Source organism: Oryctolagus cuniculus, chromosome 16, assembly GCF_964237555.1.
Source record: "Oryctolagus cuniculus chromosome 16, mOryCun1.1, whole genome shotgun sequence".
NCBI classification, from domain to species: domain Eukaryota; kingdom Metazoa; phylum Chordata; class Mammalia; order Lagomorpha; family Leporidae; genus Oryctolagus; species Oryctolagus cuniculus.
The window spans coordinates 65,900,698-65,909,634 of NC_091447.1; the positions used below are offsets into that span (position 1 = coordinate 65,900,698).

At 66.6% G+C, this 8,937-nt stretch overlaps 1 long non-coding RNA gene across 1 annotated transcript; it reads left to right on the top strand.

Annotated features, from left to right (window-relative positions):
- The first annotated feature begins 991 nt into the window (after positions 1–991).
- On the top strand, positions 992–1,965 carry LOC138845696 (uncharacterized). Its single transcript, XR_011382890.1, has 2 exons — positions 992–1,282; positions 1,750–1,965. It is a non-coding gene; the product is annotated as an uncharacterized lncRNA (long non-coding RNA).
- The last annotated feature ends 6,972 nt before the right edge of the window (positions 1,966–8,937 follow it).

Consider the following 8,937-nt stretch of genomic DNA (forward strand, 5'->3'; position numbering starts at 1 on the left):
CCGCCAGGGAGGCCCGGCCCCGCCGGGAAGCTCCCCGGCTCTGGCTGCCGGCCGCCCACCCCCTCCCACGCGCCGTCTGGGGCCTCGCGGGAACAGCTGTGGGAACAGAGAGCTCCGAGGGGGGCTCCGGGGGCCGCGTTCCCCCCGCGGGGGCCGCCGGGCACCGGGTGTTCTCGCGCGGCAGGGTGCCTCAGCCATGGCGCCTCCTGCCTCCCTCCGCCGCGGGACACCCCTGCCCCCGGCCCCCAGCCCAGGCTGGACTCCCGGGAGCCCCCTCTGGCCAGCGCCCACTGCAGGCCTCTGGGTGCCCCCCCTTGGCTGTGTGGCCTGGCAAACCAGCCCCACGACCTCCTCCTCCTCCAGGAAGCCCTCCCAGCAACTCGGCCAATCCCGACCCCTGCCCTGTCCCGGGACACCGGGGTCTGTGTCCAGCTTTGCTCGGGCCCCCGACTCCCCCAGGCCCAGCAGGGGTGCACAGAGCCAGGGCCTGCATTAGCAGGGAGCTGGATCAGAAGCGGAGCAGCCGGCACCACAGCGCTGGCCCGGGGGGCAGGGCTCTGACACACAGCGGGTGGATTTGGTGCAGTCTGTGCAAAGGCCCTGAGGCCGGGTGCCCACGAGCCCCAGAAAGGAAGCAGGAGAGACCCGGGTAGAGCCGGTTACGGGGGCTACGCGGGGACACCCGCAGCAGAGGGGCCCCCGCGTGCTTGTCCACGTGGGGTGTGCAGTGGACCCCTCCCCCCGCCCCTCCCCCTGGGGGCGGGGCTCAGGCTGCCATGGATTCCTTGAGGATGAAGGGGGCTCTGAGCTCACTGGGGGGGGCCCCCTCCTGGAGGAAGCGTTAACCCCTTCCTGCCCCTGCCTGCCTTCCTCTCCCTCCCAAGGCCAAGGGCGCTGAGCCCAGGGCCTTATCGCGGAAATGTCAGCGGACACGGACGGAAAACACCTGCTTCCGGGAGAGTCCCCGCGCGCCGGGGTCCACGCCTGCTCCGGCTCCTCATGCCTGGGAGGCCTCGGAGCCGCGGCGAGGGGACTCGCGGCCGGGCCTCGCTGCATTCCCTCGGCGCTGGATAAATGCTCGCGGTGGATGCAGGAGGCGCGGAGTAGCCCACATGACTCATGGGAAGACCGCCCCACCCCGGCGCTAAAGGAAAACGCAGAGCGGGCTCTAGGAAAACTGAGGCAGAGAGCAGAAAGGGGCGGAGCCAAGAGCAGCGAGACCCCTCCCCCAGGGACCCGCCCACTTCCCCTGGCAGCATGGAGTCCCGGCTCCGAAGAAGAGGTGGGGAACAGAGGGCCGGATCTGGGAGGGGGCCCGGGGTCCCCACGTCTCGGCGGCCCTCAGACGGCTGCATCGGTCCTAGGGCGCCCGGCGTGGGGGGGGGGGCTGTGGTCAGGGGCGTCCCCGGGGGAGTCCCGGCTGTCCTGCGGGGGCACTGTCCAGGGAGGGGCAGCACAGGCTGGAACCCCCACCCCCAGGGCCGGGGTTGGCGTCATGGGGTGGGGGCTTCCCGACACACAGCCCTCGCCCACCAGGAGCAGAGCCACCCACGGAGAGGGCGGGGACGGGGCTGCAGGGGGCGGTCGGGGGGTCCCTGGGTGAAAGGCAGGGTGACAGCGAGAGAGAGAGAGAGAGAGAGAGAGAGAGAGAGAGAGGTCCTCCATCCGCTGGTTCACTCCCCAGATGGCCACAATGGCCGGAGCTGCGCCCATCTGAAGCCAGGAGCTCCATCCGGGTCTCTCCCGCAGGTGCAGGGGCCCAAGCACTTGGCCCATCCTCCCCTGCTTCCCAGGCCACAGCAGGGAGCTGGATCGGAAGTGGAACAGCCGGGATTCGAACCTGCGCTCCAGGCTCTGGGCTTCCGCCAGGCGCAGCCCCGCCTGCTGCTTTTATCTGGGGAGCGAACCAGCGGACGGGAGAATTTTTTCTCTTCTTTCAAATAAAAATGCAAATAAGGAAATAAATAATTCTCGAATAAATAAATAATGGGAAAAGAGCGACGTGGAGGGACCTCCGGTGCAGGAGGTGGGGAGGGAGGGGCTGAGAATGTTCTAGAGCGGGGGGGGGCACCTGGAGGAACTCCTGGTGGTCTGGGGGTCGGGTGGAGGCTTGGGCGCCGCCCTGGGCGGGTTTGGGGGTCCCCGGCCACACCCCCACATCCTGGCCCGTGGGGGTGGGGCTCTCGCGCGGCGGGGCGGGGCCAGCGGACAGCCGGCCTCGGCCTCGCCCCCTGGTAGAAGACAGGAAAAGACGAAACAAAGGGTGGGGGCGGGCGGCGGGGGCCCAGCCCGCAGGAAGGAAGCGTCCTGGGGACGCGGTAGGGAGGCCGGCTTTGCTGACAGGGGCGGGGCCGCTGGGGCAGGTCCAGCCGGCGCCCCGAGGACGAGGCGAGCTGAGTCAGGCGGACGTGGCCTGGGAGCTCGGGCGAGGCCGGGCTTCGGGGCAGATGGTCCCGGGACAGCCGGGCCGGGCGTGCGGGTGGGACGGGAGGGACCCGGCCCGTGCTCGCCCTGGGGAGGCAGGGGCCTCGTCATCCGGCGCACAGAGCTGGCCAAGCCCAGTGTTGTTGTTTGTTATTATTATTGTAGGTTGAGCATTCTTCATCCAAAAATCTCAGATGCCTCCCAGGCCGACACTGGCTGGCATGAAGATGAGGCCACATGGAAGACGGCGCGCTGACCCCCTGGGATGGCCACAGCCACAACGCAGGCGCACTAAATGGGATGTAGGGGCAGATCGCCGCCTGCGGTGCCGGCATCCTTTATGGGCGCCGGTTCGAGTCCCGGCTGCTCCACTTCCGATCCTGCTCTCTGCTGTGGCCTGGGAAAGCAGTGGAAGATGGCCCAAGTGCTTGAGCCCCTGCACCCGCGTGGGAGACCCGGATGGAGCTCCTGGCTTCTGGCTTCAGATCAGCCCAGCTCTGGCCATTGCGGCCATCTGGGGAGTGAACCAACAGATGGAAGACCTCTCTCTCTCTCTCTCTCTCTCTCTCTCTCTGCCTCTCCTCTCTCTGTGTAACTCTTAAAAAAACAAAACGGGAGACGGCTGGGAGGCAGGAGCCCCGCCCCACCGTGGCCGTTCACCTCCCTGCTGCCCGTGGGACCCGGCTTGAAGGTGGACTTCCGCTTCTCCTGCCCGGACCTGCCTGGGCGGGGCCCCGCCTTGCCTTCCGCACCAGTGGCTGCTGTGTGAATAAGCAGGTGTGGTATCATGTCAATTTTTTTCCCCAAGATTTTATATATTTATTTGAGAGGCAGAGTTAGAGAGAGAGGCAGAGAGAGAGAGACAGAGAGAGAGAGAGAGAGACAGGTCTTCCATCTGTTGGTTCACTCCCCAGATGGACACAACAGCCGGAGCTGCACCGATCTGAAGCCAGGAGCTCCATCCGGGTCTCCCATGCAGGTGCAGGGGCCCAAGGACCTGGGCCATCCTCCACTGCTTTCCCAGGCCACAGCAGAGAGCTGGATGGGAAGTGGAGCAGCCGGGACTCGAATTGGTGCCCCTGTGGGATGCGGGCACTGCAGGCGGCGGCTCTACCCACTATTCCACAGTGCCGGTCCCTGTGTATCAGGGCTTTATAAGCACAAGAAAGGAATATAAACATTGCGGTTCCTTTAAAAATAAGGAATCATTTGTTTACTTGAAAGATTGAGCTACAGAGAGAGAGGGAGAGAGACGGGGGGGGGGGGAGAGAGGGAGAGAGAGAGAAGAGGGAGAGAGAGAGAGAGGGAGAGAGACAGAGGGAGAGAGAGGGAGAGAGACAGAGAGAGAGGGAGAGAGACAGAGAAAGGGAGAGAGGGAGAGGGGGAGAGGGAGAGGGGGAGAGAGAGGGAGAGAGACAGAGAGGGAGAGAGACAGAGAGACAGAGGGAGAGAGACAGAGAGAGGGAGAGAGACAGAGAGAGAGGGAGAGAGAGAGAGGGAGAGAGGGAGAGAGACAGAGAGGGAGAGAGAGAGAGGGAGAGACAGAGGGAGAGACAGAGAGAGGGAGGGAGGGGGAGAGAAACAGAGAGGGAGAGAGAGAGGGAGAGAGAGAGACAGAGAGAGAGGGAGAGAGAGAGAGGGAGAGAGACAGAGAGGGAGAGAGACAGAGGGAGAGAGACAGAGGGAGAGACAGAGAGAGAGGGAGGGAGGGGGAGGGAGAGACAGAGAGAGAGAAGCGGGAGAGAGAATCTCCTGGTTCACTCCTCAAATGCTCGAAACAGCTGGGGCTGGGGGCCAGGAACTCCAGCCAGGGCCCAATCCCTTGAGCACTTTTTCCTGGCCGGAAGCTGGAGTCGGAAGCCAGACTTGGGCCTCAAATCTTGGAGCCGGTGCTGTGGTGCAGCGGGTAAAGCCGCTGCCTGCAGTGCCAGCATCCCATGTGGGTGCCGGTTCGAGTCCCGGCTGCTCCACTTCCGGTCCCGCTCTCTGCTGTGGCCTGGGAACGCAGTGGAGGATGGGCCAGGTCCCTGGGCCCTGCACTGGCTTGCCGGCCACACGGGTGGAGTCGAAGCTGAGACGTGAAGTCGTCCGTGCACCGCGTTCAGGGCGGCGTGAGTCAGAGTAGCCGAAGGGCGGGGCGGTCCAGGCTTCTGCTCCTGGAGGAGCGCAGGGCCCCGCAGCCCAGGGACGGTCACGCAGCCCGGGACGGTCACTCAGCCTGGGACAGTCACACTGGGGACGGTCACACTGTCCGGGGACGGTCACTCCGGGGACGGTCACACTGTCCGGGGACGGTCACACTGGGGACGGTCACACTGTCCGGGGACGGTCACAGCCTGGAAAGGAGGGCAGCACTGGCATCGCTGCCGTGCGGGTGGCCGTGGTGACGTCGTGCTCGGGGAGCGAAACCCTGCACAGATGGACAAATGCTGCTCACGAAGAGTGGTTTAAGACCCAGCCTGCAGCACTGGCATCCCATACGGGCGCCGGTTCGAGCCCCGGCTGCTCCACTTCCCATCCAGCTCTCTGCTGATGGCCCGGGAGGGCAGTGGAGGATGGCCCAGGTCCTTGGGCCCCTGCACCTGCGTGGGAGACCAGCAGGAAGCACCTGGCTCCTGGCTTTGGATCGGCTCAGCTACGGCCATTGCGGCCATCTGGGGAGTGAACCAGCTCAGAAGTGGAGCAGCCGGGACTCGAACCAGCCCTGGGATGGGGGATGGGGCATCTCAAGTGGCAGCTTCGCCTGCTGCCCCCCAGGGCCCGCCCCCAGACGCACACTGGTGCAGCTCTTACAGGAGTCACCCCCGGGAGCAGCTGCGGGGGGCTAGGGCCCGGGCTGGCTGGGGAGGGGGCACACAGCAGCGCGTGCTTACTCAGGGCCGCGTTCCAGTTCTTCAGGAAGGGACGGGAGAGGTGAGGCCGCTGCGCCCGAACCCCACTACCCGGGACATCTGGTAGGGGCGCAGGCTGGCTCGATCCCAAGTTCAAGACCAATGCCCTCCGCCCTCAGGGTCTCTGCGCCTCTCTGAAAGCCTCAGCCCCTTGGGCCCAGGGCCCCGCCCACCCGGCCTCACTGGCTGTCCATCACCTCTCGAGGCCCCGCCCCCCAACGCCCCTGGCGACGCCCGCGTCCGAGCGCCTGGGCGCGACTCCCACGTCCACTCCGGACTCCAGCTCCCTGCTGAGGCGCACCCTGGGAGGCCGCGGTGGTGGCGATGGCGCAGGTCCTTGGTTGGGGGCCCTGCCGCCCACGTGGGAGACCCCCGCGTGGAGGTCCAGGCTCCTGGCTTCAGCCCGGCCCCGTCGTGGCTGTCGCGAGCATTTGGGGAGAGACCCGGCGGATGGAAACTGTCTCTCCTCTCACTCACTCTGCCTTTCAAATAAATAAAATTATTATTTTTAAATGAAACCTTCAGTAAACGCAGCCTCGCTTGTCTGCCCAACACGTGGGCGGAGGGGCGTGGGGGTCTCTGGCCGTGGCTGTCCATCAGCAGCCGGGCGCTCCTTCCCCAAGCCACACTCCCGCTGCGGGCACGGCTGGCTCGGGGGCCCCGGCGGGCGGCCACACACAAACCTCCCCATCTGAAAGTAAGCGATGGCCCCAGACGGGTAAACAAGAAACTAGGGCGCGGGAGCCGGCACAGGCCGGCCTCCCCGCCTCCCCCTGCCCGTGCGCGCGTGCATGCGCCCATGGCCGCGCGCCTGCTCCACTTTCGCAGGGCGCCCAGCTGCTCCTGCAGGCTCCCGTCCCCGTTCCCACGGAGTCCCGACCCCGGCGTGGGCCCCAGCGTCGCGCACAACACAAGAAAGTCACTCTGAACCCCATCTCGCTTTCCGGGCAGCCCTGAGACCCCCAGAGGACCCATTTGTAGGGGGCCACGGTGGCCTAAGCCAGCCAGCGGCCCTAGTGAGCGCTGGTTCAAGTCTCCACTTCCCGTCTCGCGCCCTGCTAATGGGACCGGGAAAGCCGTGGAAAATGGCCCGAGGGCCTGGGCCCCTGCACGCCCAGGGGAGACCCGGATGGAGCTCCTGGCTCCCAGCTCGGGCTGTTGTGGCCATCAGGGAGTGGAGCAGCGGATGGTGGGGATTGTACAGATGGGGAAATTGAGGCACAGAGAGGACTGGCACTCGGGGTGGGGGGCTCCCCAGGTCTGACTGGTGAGCTTTGGGAGCGGGGATTGTCTGAAGGATTGGAGATCAGCGTAGCTCAGGGGCGCGGGCCCAGGGCCCCCACTGTAGTGCCCGGAACAGCCGAGGCTGGGCCAGGCCGAAGCCAGGAGTCAGGGGCTGCATCGGGGTCGCCCCGGTGAGCAGAGCCCGGGACTGGGGGACAGGAGCCAGGCGTTGCCCTACGGGACGTGGTCTCTCAGGGCTGCGCGGAGGGCGTGGTGGAGGGAGGAAGGAAGGAAGGAAGGGACAGACGGATGGACAAGGACGGAGGGACTCTGCTGGTGGGCCGGGCGGCGGCAGCAACAGCCGGGGACAATGGCCGTGGGCGGAAGCGATGCGGATTTCCCCCTCAGGAAGCGGCGGCCTGGGCTCCAGCAGGGGCACAGATGTCTGGAGCCGACGGGCATGGCGGGCGCGTGCCTGTGGGCGTGGCTTCCCTCGGCCCAGCCTCGGGGCGGCCGTCGCTCATAGTGCACCACCCGCTCTCCCCCCACCCGGGGGCGGGCGCACAGGGGGCACGGGGGACCTGGAAGCGCCCCTCCACCCCACCATGCTGGGGACAGTTAGGAGCAGGCTCCTTTTCTCTCTCCCGCCGTCTTTCAGGAAGATTTATTTGAAAGGTGGAGTGACAGTGAGAGGGAGAGGCAGAGAGAGATCTTCCATCCACTGGCTCACTCCTCAGATCCACAACGGCCCAGGGCTGGGCCAGGCCGAAGCCGGGTCTCCCCCGGGGGTGCAGGGGCCCAGGCGCATCAGCAGGGAGCTGGGCTGGAAGCGGAGCAGCCGGGACTGGAACCCCGTGTGCCGTGGGCTGCCGGCCCCGTGCCGAGGGCAGCTTTCCAGGGACATCAGGCTGGGGACAGAGGAGCTGGCTCCCGAGGCGTGGAGACGAGGGAACGGTGGCCCGCCCGGGTCCCACGGGAGACGGGGCACCGTTTGAGCTGCCTTCCGGCCCCGCGCAATCAGCAGCTCGGACCAGACTGGGAGGCGGTGCTCGCAGGAGCTCGGCCAGGGCCGGCCGCGCGGTCAGCTCGCGAGCGCCCCCTCCTGGGGACTGGAGGAAGTGGCTGCCGCCGCGGCACTCACGGAGCGGCAAGGCTCGTCCCCTCCTTGGGTTACTTATCCGAAAGGCAGAGAGAGAGACAGACCTTCCATCTGCGGGAGGTTCACCGCCCCCCGGATGCTGTAACAGCCATGTAGGGCCGGGCCAGGCCGAAGCCAGGAGCTGGAGCCCCATCCGGGTCTCCCCCGCTGGACGGCAGGGCCCGCACACTGGGCCATAAGTGCTGCCTGCCAGGCGCGGGAGCGGGAGCCGGACGGGAGGCCCAGCAGACGGGACCGGAAGCAGGCGCCGACACGGGGCGTGGGTGCCCTGTCCGTCCCAACAGCGGGGACACGTTCACTTCTGAGCAGGGAGTCGCACTGAGCGGCCTCATGTCCTCCAAGTGACCTTGAGCAGCCCGGGGAGGGGTGTGGGCCGGGGGCGGGGCCTCGGAGTGGCACCGGAGCAGTGCGGCCAGTGTGACCCCACCCCCATCGTGGCCGCAGGGCCACCTCCGCGCGTGTCCGCCGCAGGCTTGGGGTCTGGTCTCAGCTTCCAGCGGGGCAGGGACCAGGCACCTTCCTAGGCAGCCTCCTCCCTGCAGGCTGAGGTCTGGCGGGGCGACCCCGGGCGGCAGCTGCTGCTCTGCGGGGCCGGGAGACAGCGCTGGGGCAGGCGGGGTTTGTGTGTCCGCGGTGTCCCCGCCCTCCCCACGGCCGGCCGCGTGCCCCCTGCTCTCTGCCTTCCACTACACAAATAATATCTTTTCAGCTTTTACTTGGGGCCGGCGCTGTGGCATAGCAGGTAACACCACCGCCTGCAGCGCCGGCATCCCATATGGATGTGGGTTCGAGTCCCGGCTGCTCCACTTCCAGTCCAGCTCTCTGCTATGGCCTGGGCAAGCAGAAGATGGCCCAGGTCCTTGGGCCTCTGCACCCACCCGTGTGGGAGACCCGGATGGAGCTCCTGGCTCCTGATTTCGGATCAGCCCAGCTCCAGCCACTGCGGCCATCTGGGGAGTGAACCAGTGGATGGAAGACCTCTCTCTCTCTGTAACTCTGCCTTTCAAATACATACATAAATCTTTACCATTTTTTCTCTGAGAGACACCAGGGAGAGAGCACCCTTATCCACGGTTCACTCCCCAGATGCCCTCCACGGCCAAGCTGGGACCCCAACCCAGGGCTCCCCCACTCAAGCCACTGCCACCACCTCCCAGCGTCTGAGTTGGCAGGAAGCGGTGGCCGGAAGCAGGCACTCCCCCGGCGGAGCCTAAACACATGGCGTGGAGACAGCGGGGC